This window comes from Peromyscus eremicus, chromosome 18, assembly GCF_949786415.1.
Source record: "Peromyscus eremicus chromosome 18, PerEre_H2_v1, whole genome shotgun sequence".
NCBI lineage: Eukaryota > Metazoa > Chordata > Mammalia > Rodentia > Cricetidae > Peromyscus > Peromyscus eremicus.
The window spans coordinates 41,147,334-41,161,520 of record NC_081434.1 but is presented as its reverse complement, the minus strand read 5'-3'; the positions used below and the strand labels follow the sequence as shown (position 1 = coordinate 41,161,520).

The 14,187-nt window shown below is 40.3% G+C and overlaps 1 protein-coding gene and 1 long non-coding RNA gene across 2 annotated transcripts in view; one reads left to right on the top strand and one right to left on the bottom strand.

Moving 5' to 3' along the window:
• The window catches only part of LOC131894861 (uncharacterized), a 34,661-nt gene that overhangs the window by 11,530 nt on the left and 8,944 nt on the right, over window positions 1-14,187 (top strand). The window contains exon 2 of the long non-coding RNA XR_009375044.1: window positions 4,834-5,012. This is a non-coding gene — a long non-coding RNA (uncharacterized LOC131894861). The remainder of the gene's footprint in view (window positions 1-4,833; window positions 5,013-14,187) is intronic.
• Window positions 1-14,187, bottom strand: part of LOC131894860 (girdin-like) — a 57,500-nt gene that overhangs the window by 35,254 nt on the left and 8,059 nt on the right. The gene's annotated exons all lie outside the window — the stretch shown is intronic.

Here is a 14,187-nt window from a genome sequence, read left to right as displayed (position 1 = left end):
CAGACTCACTGATTGTACAGAAAAGTAACAACCTCTGCACAACTGAGTTTAACCACACAAGACCAAGTGCCCATGGATGATGGCTGGACATGAAGCCTTCCAACAGATGCAATTTGACCCATCATAGACTCCTCACTAAACCTACCCAGACTCCTCCACAGAAGACAGTGATTGACCAGTGAATGGAGGTCACCCATTGTCCTTACTTTACCCAATAACTTTTGACCAGATTTCAGTGCATATTATGTGAAAACAGTCCCAAGGAAGTCACTAGGAGGCTACTCAGGTCACCTACAGCACTTTTCTGAAATGCGCACTCTATACAACTATGAGGAGGAATCTGTCCTAAGACACAGTCATATACATGATAGAGTGAGCATCAAAATATCAGGTTCCATATTGTGTAGCCAGTAAGACAAACTAGAAATGTCCTGGGATGTTACCTCTATGCTGTGAAAGAAAAGTCTATGTTGATTTTTCAAATAGCTCCATTGTTTGATTTTTGCTATTTATTACAAAATGCATTAATTTCAAAGTAATAAAAATGTATAAAAATGAAGAGAAACCAACAAGTCAATTCTTTTTCTGACCAAAATGAATCATTTAGCAATGAGATGAGACAGAAAAAGACATGAAGCTCTACTGTGAGGAGACAGGAGATCCAAAGATCTGTGGCTATCCAGCTTAGGCAGAAGAGAAAATTTCAGGTTCAGTGAGAGACCCAGGCTAAAGGGAATAAGGGAGAAAGCAACAGAGGTCACTTGATGTGGCCTTCCAACAAACTCACTAATGTGTGCACCCTCAAGCTTGCATACAACACACACACACACACACACACACACACACACACACACACACACCCCTCAAATCATAAGTGAACAGAACACAATGAGGAGGACATCAACCTATTGAGGATGACATTACCAGTTGAATTTAGACTCCTCACACTAGCTGTTTCAAGTGAGACCCACAAATCTGCTTTCCATCATTTTGAGACTAAACATGCCTGGGAAAGCATGCTGTGCTTCTGCAGGCTATGTTGGTGCAGTTGGAGAAATAATTTTCTTAAAATCTCAAGTCTGCCACCCTGACGCCCACCTGTCATAAGCCCTTGCCACATCCCTGGTCATCCAGTGAGCTTCTGAGTGTAAGATCCAGGATGGGAGAACTGGCCAATGCTAGTCACAGGAAACAGTATTGACAAACTGTTACTTAAGTTTCTGTCAGTGTGAACCAAGACCTTGACCACGTAAAGAGAACACCATGGCAGTCTGGGAACAAGAGGGTAAAATGTCATATGACACCCAAAAAGATGTCCACAAGACACAGTCAGAGAAGTGGATATTTGTGAAGAACTCAGAAGTTTTTCTTCAACATCTGTAGCCCTTTGAATCTGGACAATTCTGTGACTTCTGATTCTCAGAAACAGCCCTCAAGTTTAGTTCCATTCCAATTGTCTCTCAGTGGTTCCACTTTTTCTTTATGCTGATATGTCAGGTGGGGGATAAACGCTTATCATCCAGGGGGCCCTGTCATTCAAGTCCCCCAAGAACCTTTCTAAATAAATGCTCTCGGTTTTTTGTAGAACTCTAGAAAAGGAACAAGGAATCCTGGATACAGGAGATGATACAGAGATGTTGTGACAAAACAGGTTAAGTTCTAGAATGATGATATGGATTATTGTGATGGAGAGGCAAGAATTTCTGGTCCAGAAATATGTCACAGTCTAGATACTCTGAAGATTACATTCAGACCCCTTTTTTCTCAGAGCTGAGGACCAAGCCCAAGGCCTTCTAGGCAAGTACTCTACCACTGAGCTAAATCCCCATTGCAAATTTTTTAAGGACATATTTTAGAGAAAAGTCATGTCATAGACTTTCCAGAATGTGATGGACTGATCGTGATTGCCTTTGGGGATGTTATTTTTATAAAGACAACAAAATTAGTTGGGGGTCCTTAGCACTGAGCTCAGCAGCTCGAGGACACCCTACTCAATGATTTGTCTGGAATCCTTTAAGTAAAGTGGAGATGTAGCAAGTTGATGAAATGAAATGTAAAAGTGCCTGCAGTTGAAAGGTCAGGATGAGATGGTTCATTCCAGAATGTTAAGAAAAGTCAGAATAAGGAAAATTAAATATAGGAGGAACTCTGACAATGTGTGAGAAAAGTCTTTATTTGTTAATGCTTAGGTGATTGGCATTACACATCATACTGGGAATTTAAAAAAAAAATAATACAATGGGATCCTTCTTTGAGAAATCATTTCCACCCTTGATCTAATTTTTTATATTAAGTTCAACTCTCTCAAATCTTGTAAGAAAAAAGAAACTTTATGGACCATGTTTCTGTTAAAGAAGTAAAAAAGAATTACTGAAGCAAATTTTTGGTTAGTCTAAGCTTCTTGGTAGGAAGGGTTATTCCTATGTTACTTTTGAGACTTGTTTGTTCCTAAAAATATCAGCTGAATTCAAGATATGGAGTTATATCAGGCCACAACAGCATGCAGTATAACACCATTTGTGTTATGGTATGTCCATATTCATTGGTTACTCAAATGAGAGCTTGGATCACATGGTGAGTGGCACATTCTGGCGTGCATGTATTGAGGATAGTTTGTGTTGTAAATGAAATGTCTGTGATCCACACAGTTGGTACTCAGGATGTCAACTTATATGTGTACATGAAGTCTGTGAGTCTAAGATTTTCAACAAATGTTCTTCTGTATGTCTCTTTTGAGGCCTTGATTGACTGTAAAATATCAAGTGAAATCAAGATCTGGGATCAGAATGCCTCAAGGTTCCCTCTAACTATGAAATATGTTAATGATTTCCATTTGCTTTCATCTATAAGGGAGCCATTGGCTCTATTGAGAACATGGTGTTTCTGGCTCCCTTTTGGTTAGGGTGTTGGATGAGGAAGAGAGTATTCTGCCCATACATCCTTAATGTTCAGGGCTCCTGGACTTAATTCTTGCTCAGTAGGCTGCAGGTCTCCACTGATAGCAGTTTATGGTCAGGCGTGTTTCTCTTCTGGGATTGACTGGACTCCTTTCACACAGAGCTTAGTCCTTGGCTACTTGATATCAGTGTTTGGTCTGGGAAGAGTTCTCCATTGTGGTTGAAGCAGGCTCCATTTAAATTGTCTCTTCAAACTGGACTTCCTAGGGTCAACATTAAGTCTGACCACATATCTCTCATTGGGTTGGCAGGAGCTCCCTTGATTTTGGGGTTTGTGGTTTCTCTTCATCAAGGTCTGTGGTTGGCCTGTAACATTTCCACTTTTGATTTTGCCTGGTTTGTTCTATGAACTTTGTATGAGCTCCAAATTCTTCCCAGTCAATATTTGCCCCAGACCTATGCTGTGAGATGTTCTGAATATTAAATGTGTTGCTCTGATTGGTTAATAAATAAAACACTGATTGGCCTGTAGTCAGGCAGGAAGTATAGGCGGGACAAGGAAAGAGGAGAGTTCTGGGAACAGGACAGCTGGGGCAGAGGAGACGCCACCAGCCGCCGCCATGAGAAGATGTTAAGATACTGGTAAGCCACAAGCCACGTGGGCAACTTATAGATGAATAGAAATGGGTTGATTTAAGATATAAGAACAGTTAGCAAGAAGCCTGCCACAGCCATACAGTTTATAAGTAATATAAGTCTCTGTGTGTTTACTTGGTTGGGTTTGAGCACCTTCGGGACTGGCATGTAGAGAGACATGAACTGACCGTGGGCCAAGCAGGACTGGAGAAAACTCTAGCTAAAGACCTACTTCTTCATTTGGTCCTTGGTGTCTTCAGAATAAAAATTAGAGCTGGGCATAGCTGTTTTCTTGGTTTTCTCTGGGTGTTCATTCTTTAAGGGGATGCCCCAGTCCCACTTCTCTTCTTGATTAGGGCCCAGGCATATGCACAGCTAGAATGGGACTCAGGCCCACTACTTTTCTCGGTTTTGGCCTGGTCTTTGTCAGCATTAAGGTTATGATGTGGCCCACATCTCTTCTTGCTTAGGCCCATACTTCATCAGGGTAAGGATTATAGGCAGACAATAGTTTTATCTTGGTTGGTCCTTGGCCTCTTTCATTTAAGAGAATGTCCCAGGTCTTCTTCTCCCCTTGTTTTATCTCAGGCTTTTGTCAGGGTTAAGTGTTAGGCCCCTGTCTGTGTTCCCTTTTCCTGCTTTGTCCCAGCCTCTTTCATTTGAGGGATTGGTCTGGGCCTGTGTCCTTTCTTAGTTTGGCCCAGTCTTCAGGGTCAGAGTTATGCTGAGGCCAACTTCTCATCCTGGTGAGGGCCCTGCCTTCAGTCCAGGTAAAGTTGAGTCATGGATACTCTCCTTTTCCTTCTTTGAGCCACATCTTTTTCTTCTGAGGGATAGGGTAGAACTCATCTCCCTCTTGGTTGGGGCCATCCTACTTCAGGGTCAGGATAGATATGGGCGTTCTTTTCTTTGCTTTTTGTTTCATTTCATTTTGTTACTTTTCCTTTTCTCCTTTGGCCTTGGCTCTTCCATTTAATGGACTGGCCCAGGGATACCTCTGTTTTTCCTCTGGGTCAGAGCTTATTCAGCTTCAGGTTTGGGTGCAGGCCTCTCTTAGGTCAGGATTTGGCACTTTTATTCTTAGTGTTGGTCCATGACCTTTCTGAAATAACATGTTTTTCTACTGGTCCTCAACCAATAAAATCTGTTATAAAGGAAAAACACTTTGGAATTTCTTCCTGTTTTCTAGATGAAGTGTAAGCGTCTTGCTACCCTCAAAGCCAAAGAGGATTTAGGGAGGGTGGCCTCATTTAAACTAGCTATCTAATCACAGACCTTGAAATCCTTTTCCTGTCTGCAGCAGCAGAATCTAGAAGATGAGAAGTTATACAGTTGCCCAGCAGAGATTCCTCTTTGCTGTCTCAGCCTCAAGGCCTGTGGTAACAGTTGCAGTAGGAACATCCCACCTGGAAGTCTTCCAGTCAACATCATTGTATCCTGGGAACCCAAAATTTTCTGCTCTCCATCAAGTTGTGGATGGTCAGTAAGTGTTTTTAGACTTACTTGATGGTGGTGATTTACTATAACCTGAAAGTGTAGTGGAAGAGGAAGGAGAAACTGAAAACTTACATGTTTTGGTGGCAAATGGTATTTTAGGAACTTAAAGTGTGACATAGATTGTAGATATCCATCTAAGAAAGATCTTGAATTGTCTACACATTGTTAGTAACATCTTAGACAACATCTGTGCTCTGGAAGCATGGAAGTTCCATGCACAGAATGCAGCATGATCAAGCATGCCCCACCCCACTGCAATAGTCCATCATAAAGGATGAGGGCACCATCATTCTTGTGCCACAATACACACATGCTTGTTTCCACACAGTACACACATACATGTGCCCACAATCATAAATTTAAAAACATGTATTTGTCTACACCTTTGCAGGCACACACACACACACACATAGAAATAAACTTTGAAATTAAATTAGATGTACAATAAATTGGCATAATAAGAAAATAAAAAGAAACAAACAAACTTTGTGGTATTGGTAAGCATGTGTATGGTATGCATGTTGTATGCAGAGCTATGAGTATAGTTATTTGCATAATTTTTATAAGTATCTATATAGTATACATAATATGTACAACCATATCTAACCGCATAAATATGTGTCTATAAATATAAAGATAAACTGACATCCCAACTCCCAGACATCAGCCAAGGAGGCAGCAGAACTTTCTGATTGGCCAGCTTGCTGTGTTAGCTCTTTTCTGCCTTCATCTCTGAGTGCCTGTTATGTTTTTTTGAAAGGGATAACTTTTTTTTTTTTAAGATTTATTTATTTATTATGTATACAGTGTTCTGTCTGCATATACACCTGCAGGCCAGAAGAGGGCACCAGATTTCATTACGGATGGTTGTGAGCCACCATGTGGTTGCTGGGAATTGAACTCAGGACCTCTGGAAGAACAGCCAGTGCTCTTAACCGCTGAGCCATCTCTCCAGCCCAAAAGGGATAACTTTTTAATTCACAACAGAGACACTGCATTTGCCTTATTAGAAAATATGTAAAATGTAACTTTCAAAAAGCATAAATATCAGAAATAATCTTTGCTATCAGTATCTAGAAATGAATATCAAATCTTCCTTCAGTTCATTTTTCTATACCTGCATATCATTTCAGTAGTTTAATATTAATACTATATTTTTATTTTTTTCTCCCTGAGTAATGCATATATATACATATGTCATGAGGTATCATACTCCACGATGGTGGCGGCACTATGGTCTCTATCTAAAACATCTTCTAGTTGTCTAGAAGTCGAGTTGTTAATTTCTTCATGTACTAGTTTATATTTCTGTGTAGACTTAGGAAGCATTTATTACACTAGGCTTTGAAGACATGGAGGTAACCAGGGTGAGTAGCATAGGAAGGGGTTCATTTGGGTCGGCTGACTTCATGTGCTGAGAAAGTTCTAGTTAAATGGGTGAAAGATCATGTCTGAAGTAATAGGAGGAAAAAAAGGCAGAACACAAAGAGAAAGGTATTTCTGACTCTGCACACTGCTACTCAGCATAGAACAACACATCAGCTCTTACCCACTGCATGACACATGGCTGTCCCAGATTTCCACTTAGCAAGGTGAATTGATTGACCTTGGGCTTGCACTGCAATGATGTCTACGTAGATTATACAGGTCTAAAAGCATTTGTAACAAATACACCTAAATGTACAAACCCTTACAATGTATTCTGCATCTGATCCATGCTCAAAGGGTGGTCCAAAAGTAAAATTGTTTTGAGTCCATTGTCCTCTGTAATTATGTTGGATACCTGCTGTTTTAGTTAGGGTTTCTATTGCTGTGAAGGGACACCATGACTGCAGCAACAATTAAAAAGGAAAACATTTAATCAGGTTGCTTACAGTTTCAGAGGTTTAGTCCATTATGATCATGGCAGGACATGGAGGCATGCAGGCAGACATGATGCTTGAGAAGGAAAAGAAAGTGGAGAAGAAGCTACATCTTGATCCCACAGGCAACAAAAAGTGCTCTGAGACACTAGGCATGGCATGAGCATAAGAGATCTCAACACTCCTCCACAGTAACATACATCCTCCAACAAGGCCACACTCTCTCCAACAAAGCCATACATCCTAATAATTCCACTACCTATGAGCTTATAGGGGCTTATTACATTCAAATAAAAAATCTCTAAGATATCCTTAGATAGCATAAGAAAACAGATTATGGTGGTGTTAGTAGACGATGTTTTTGATGTGAGAGTATATTTTTTTTTTAAAAAAGGAGAGTCTCATCATTAGGCTCTACCTATCTTAAATTCCTTGTTAGGGACTCCACAACAAAACAGAGATTGCCAAGAGAAACACATGAACACTCACCGAATACAAACTTTCACAGCACAAGTCTTCCTAAGGAAGAAAAGCCCCCAACAAATGCTTAGACCTGAGATTTTGTTCAAGATTGCTTTCATTCAGAATTAATTGTCGTTACATAGAATATCCTTTGCTTAAGAAGGAATCCTTAAATGTCAATATTTTCAAATAATATTAAACTAATATTCTAATTTACAATTTAAAAAGTTAGGTACATTAAATGTACATTAACAACAAAATTTTGGACTTCACTTAATCAGTATCAAATTACTTAAATATAAAAGCATATAGTATTGAAGCCCAGCCACAGTGTACAGGGGAGATGAAAGAAGATGAACACAGCATCATCAGCTGCCATCCATCCCCACCTCACTGTCACTTGTCCTGGGGTGCCTCTAACCCTGAATCCCAGACCCCTGTGAACCAATCCAGGCACCACGCTCATTTGGAGAGGTCCCTCTTGGACACAACCTAATGAGCTTCCATCTCTCCGGGTAAAAGATGGAAAGAGTTATCTCTCACTTGAACTGTTTGATATGTATGAGGGTATAAGAGCAGCTGTTACCCCTGTACATGCCTGCGCTGTCTTTGAACAGGTCTCATTTCCTGGTCTATGCCACCCCTAGCCAGGCTTCCAAGTGTGAAAGACAAGAACAAAGTCTTTGACACCAACATCTCACTTGTGCCTAAAATCTCAACAGGAAGAGTAAGCACACCAACATCTCCCTTGTACCTAAAGCCTCTAGAGTCCCAGAACACTCTTTAGTTTAAAGATGGGGTACCATCCCAGGCACAAGTCAGAGGGACCCATGGAGCACATGGAGATGGTGAAGGGCATCAGTCCTGCTGTGGAGATCATCTCAAGAGGAATTACTGACCTGCAGGTGCTAGAGACCTGAAAAGGCTACCAAAGAAAGGGAGTCTTCCAAACACTCATCCGGGCTCATATCAGGTTTCTGTCCCCAAATTCTACAATGTGTAAGGACAGAGGTGCACACGGCTCCAGAACAGATGGGCCCTTACTCCAGATTTCATTATGGTCCTGATCCTTGGAGTGGGCTACAGCCTTCATGTTCACCTGAGTTCTTTCCATACCACAAAATGATGCCTTTATGTATTCCCCCATATTTCCCAATACCCTTACCCTTCTCACTTCAGGGGCATTTCCTGATACTCAACTCCTTGTGGGCCCAGTCATTTCACCCATGCAGCATGGCATTGAGCCATGGACATGCACCACTGCTCAGGGCCAGCACTGTGCCTTTTAGAGCATGTAGTAGACCTGAGAGTTTATTCTAGAGTTGATGGAAAGTGGAATGATATGAAACGTGTGTCAAAATGAAAGCAATAGGAGTCAAGCAGATGAATGGCAAATAGTGAGGGCTTTTGGATCATGTCCTCTCTGTGTGCCTTCATCAGTTCAGACATGAGGCTGCACGTTTCCTCCATGGAGGGACATGTGGTGCTTCTGACCTGCTTAAGGAAATTGTCAGGAAATCCTTTCTAGGTTTTATGAGCAGTTTCAGGGGAAGATCTGTGTTCTTCCTCACATTCATACATCAACTCAAATAACTTCCTATGTCAAGCCCCATGTTTTAATATAGCTTATTCTGAATGTCATCAAGTATGAAATAAAGCTAAAGTTCTGGGTATAATTAATGATTATGCTCATATTTGATCCTGAAGTGCATTAAAGAAGAACCTCAGTATATCATGTACTGTGCATGTCATTTTGCATCAATTTTTCAGAAATTCGTGTTTTAAAAGTATCTAGAGATTAAAATATACAAGGTAATTCATCTAACTGGTATGTTTTTCACTAAGTCTTTGAGACCTTAGTATTCTAAAATGTTTAGCAAACATGAAGGCTATTTAACTTCTGAAGTGCCTTGGAAATTTTGACTTTTATAAGAATGTTATATTTGGATAACTGTGATGATTGCTATAACTGGTTAAATGCTAAAACCTAAACTGTCAAGAGGGGCCTACAGAGCATTAGTGACCAATAGTCTTAGTCCAGAGAAGTGCACGGGGCACATAGGACAGACTCTCAAAGGCACAATGCAAAGAAGGAACATGGCATTTCAATGACTCACTCTGGAACCTTCCTTGGTGCTTTTTCACTGGTTATTTCCAGTGAACTCACTCACCTGCATGCCAGAGTAACTTCACTTTTGCCTTTTCCCATGAATTACTCTGGACTAGCAGTTTCTTCAAGCTAGACACACAGCAACCCTCCTCCCATCAAGAATTCTTACCCCTAGGGTGAAAAGTTATTAAGTGTATCAATCATTTGAAACAAAATTATGCACAAATATTTCCTAATGCAGATTAATATTAAAATATTCTTTAAGTTTCAAACCACAAGAAAATCCTCTAAGGCAGAAAGCCACAAGTTGATCATGAAAAGTACCAGGGAAGGGCCAATGAGATGCCTAGTTGGGTGGAAGGAAAGAGCTTACTCCTCCTAATTTGTTCATTGACCTCCATATGAACAGAATGTCGAAATGTCATGGTGTGTATTGTATGTTCATTCTCTCTCTCTCATATATATGTATATATGTATTTTATCCTCTCTAAATAAGTAAATGGATATATGTTATCATTTTAAATCCCCACCAATAAATTTCATTCTCTCTATATCGTATGTATGCATGTTTGTATTTCCCCCTTTCTAAATAAGTAAACATATAGATGTTATTATTTTAAATACCCAGCGGTACATTTCCATAAACTCAGATGAAATAATTTTTAAAATAATGAAAAAATTGATGCAGCTCACAACTGTTTGTAACTTCAGTTCCAGAGGATTCGACACCCTCACACAGGCATACATGAAGGCAAAACTCCAATGCACATACAATAATGAATAAACAGTTAAATTTTTGTAGGAGCTAGTGGGGTCAGGAGTCCCACAAGCATCCCACAGAACAAACTAACCTAGGCTCATAGTGACTCAGAGCCTGAAACACAAATCACGGAGCAAGAGTGGGACTGACCTAGGACCTTTGGATATATTTTACAGTTGTATATCTTGGTCTTCTTGTGAGACTCCTAACAGTGGGAGCAGAGCTTGCCTGTAATGCCTTCTTTTGGGACCCATTCCTCCTACTGAATTGCTACATATAGCCTTAATAGAAGAAGTCATGCCTAGTCCCACCACAACTTTATATAACATAGCAGGCAGATATCCAAAGGAGGCCTGCCCATTTCTGAAGAGAAAAACGAGAAGGAGGAATGGATGGGGATCAGGAAGAGTGGAGGTGGGTGGATGGTTGAGAGGAGAGGATGGAGGTGAAATTTTGGTTAGGATGTAAAAATAAAAATAAACAAATAAATAAAAACATTCATTCCAAAAGAAGGGAGAATATCGATGGTTATCATATTTAAATTTGAGATACTAAAAGAATGTCCCTCATGAGACATTGCCACATATTCGAACTTTATAATATGTTTGCAGTTATACAGGGATAGTTAAATCATGCTAGGCATAATTTTGAGCTAGTCTAAATCATAATGTGTTTGCTTTGTACTTGGTATAATTTTATCATATTTGGGCATTATTATGACCTGGTTATTGTTTTACATTTGGAAATTAATCATGACATAAAAAGATATAATTGTGTGTCAAGTTGACATGGGGTGCAGTTGTGATAGCTACTTTTAGTTGTCAAATTCATTACATCTGGAATTAACTAAAACCCAAAAATGGAGGGGCATACCAGTGAATAATTTTTGCTTAATTTGAAGAGAGAAGATCCACATGGAATTCACCTCTTTGCAGTAGGAAGACATTCCTTTAATCTGGATGTTGATGAGGAAAGAACCACCTTTAAATTGAATGTTTTGAGCCCCTAAACCCTACCTGTAATCAGCCAGTCCTTGTGCTGGAAGCCCATATACAGAAATGGAGGAAGGGAGTTTTGCTCTTTAGCTGTTTGCTCTCACCTTGCTAGCAAGTCCATACCTTCACTGGCATTGGAGCCAACTTCTTTGGGATTCCAGACTATACTACTGATGGGTTAGGATATCAAGCGTAGTGGACTGAGCAACTACTGGATTCTTGGACTTTGCCATCATAGCCAGCCAGTGATAAATTAGCTGGACCAAAGCTTCTAAGTCATTCTAAAAAATAGCCTTCTGTATATATAGAAATGCATTCTATAAGTTGTTACCCCACAGAATCTTGACCAATACACCAGACATGTATAGAACTTTTAGAGTAGTTTGGGCCTCACAACAGCCTTATCTCAGTTATAAATTGCACAGAATCACTCTGCACCAGAGACATGTGGCCCCTGAATAAGCCTCCATCCACTCCACCCTGTCATAATTTCCTCCCAACATTGCTTATATGGACCATCATGAGGGATTCCTCATCCCACCTCCATCCCCAGGAGGGTTTTCTCAATTCTGCATTTCATCAGACAGGCTTAATAAGTGTTGTCAACCTAGAAGAGATCTAGGAAATCTGTTCCATTCTGACAGTCAGTGAGACTGGGCCAGGATCCTGAACCTATGAGAGAGCCCTGAATGGATGTGTGTCAGCCTAAGACAATTAGTATGCCTGTCCCTACAGTTTTCAAGAAACTTCAGTCTTTGATGGGGAGTGATCCAATTCACCTAATACAGCACACATGGATGGGAGGACAAGGTCAATTGCAGGGACTGGAGAGATGTCTCATCCATTAAGAGCATTTATTGCTATCTCAGAAGACCCACAGGACAGCTAACAAACCTCTTTAAATTAAATTCTTGGTGGAATCTGCCCTCACCTGGCCTCTGTGGGAATTGCATGTACGCGGTGGCAAAACACCCATAGGTCTAAAGAAAAGCATCACAAAAAAAAGTCCCAACATGTTATGCAGGAAATGATCTCTGCTGTTCAGTTGCCACTCATGTTATATTTCAAGAAAACCAGAGGCAGAATGATTTTCATTTCCTGATTTTGTTTATACAATTTTAATGAATGTTCTCATTTCCAGAGAAGCCTGGAGCAAAATATTTTTGTTTCCCTTTAATTTGGTCTACATGATGATTTCTTGAACATGTGTGTACAGTGTACCACAGTTTACTGGTAGCTAAATATACGACCTCAAATATACAATATATCTAGTTTTTCTATTATGTAGTGGGTGTCCATGGAGTAGGCTATGCCATCCACATCCAAGGGGCAATCCCCCTGTGTAGCCCTGAGACCCATGAATGGAAAATCCTTGTGCAGCCTGAGCTTCCTGGAACTTACTGAGATAAGTACAAGCCTGTGAGTTCTTGGTTTACAAGAGTGTGAAACCTCATCTGACTAAAGAAGAGTCTTAGAGTGAAAAGGTTGAAATTTAATTTTATTCATAAAAATACATTCATTTTATTCAATGTGGGCTTTCAAAACAGCATCGATATATACAGTGTATAGCCTTATCAAACTATTAAAACAATGATAAGAACAAAAGAAATAACAAAAATTAACACAACCTTAAACAAAATGAAGAAAACACAAAACCAAAGCATAAATATCCCAAGAAATAAAACAAACAAAAAAAAAACAAACAAATTTCAGTTTCCTTTGGAATTTCACTATGGAAGAGCAAATGAGGTGAAGAACTGGCTTATTCTCTGTAGTAAATTATCTTCAGCAACACTTGCCCATCACATATGGACTCAGGGTTCTTAGTAATTTGTGTTGTGTTCTCTGGATATTATACTTATTTCTGACACAAACTTTTCTCCAAGGATAGTGAGCCAAAAGACGTGGATCATATTATGGCTGGATCACCTGATGGTAGATTGATATTTGCCTCACTATTGAGTTCAAAGCTGAAAAGAGGTGGCATTTTCTGAGGAGGCCTTGAACCTGGAGTGTAGAATGTCATGCCTTCAAGGTGTTTCTGGCTTCCTCCAGCCTTCTCAGTACTCTTAACAGGTGCTATAGGGAAAATCAGTTAAAAAAAATATGATTCAGAAACAGTTTTGCTGTGCCACTGGCAAGAAAATCAGGACCTATTAATCTCTAGTAAACAAAAGTTAAGGAAGGAAACACACCCCATGAATACCCTGCTGTTGGGGATGGGGCTCAATGGTGGCTGACTTGCCTGGGACATAGTGTTTCTGCTTCAGCAGCTCCAACTGCAGGAGTCTCTCATCCTGTACTGTGGTCTGCTCCAGTTTCTGCCGGAGGTTTTCAAACCTAGGGAAGGAAGGCAGCTGAGAGACAAGCCAGGTCATGGTGGGGGGAACCTCCATGTCAGCTTTTAGCCTCCATCTGCTCTACTCATCTAGACAATCAGCATTACCTTTCAGCTGAGTTCATTCCCTGCTTCACCAATGGAAAAGGGTCAGAGAACACCTGGGCAGGATTTTTTCCTCAAATTTTAGAAACTGCTAGAAGTTGAACTGGAAAATACACACTGTGCTGGATTAGAAAAAACAGCATGTTTCTTCAACAGTCCAAAGACATCATTTTGGAGAAATATCAGTATGACAAGGTCTGAGGCACAGGTCAGGAAAGATGTAGCTGGCCTTGGTTAGATACCAGATGAATGTGAACCTCCTAGAAAACTCTATGCCTGCCCTCTAGTGGAGCCTACACAGCAATGCAGAGAAGGCTCTGATGATTCCTACAGCCCAGACCCCTGCATGGGATTAGCTTGTCAACTCCTACTCTGTTTATGACCAGAGTAAATCTTCTCATGAGAAACTGATAAACAGTGAAGAGAGCCTGCAATCAGCAGTAGGCTCCTGTGTGCTATCTGCTAAAGGGTAGAAACTTATCTCTAAACTTGATGTTCCTGATGGAAAATAAATTTGCAGGAGGA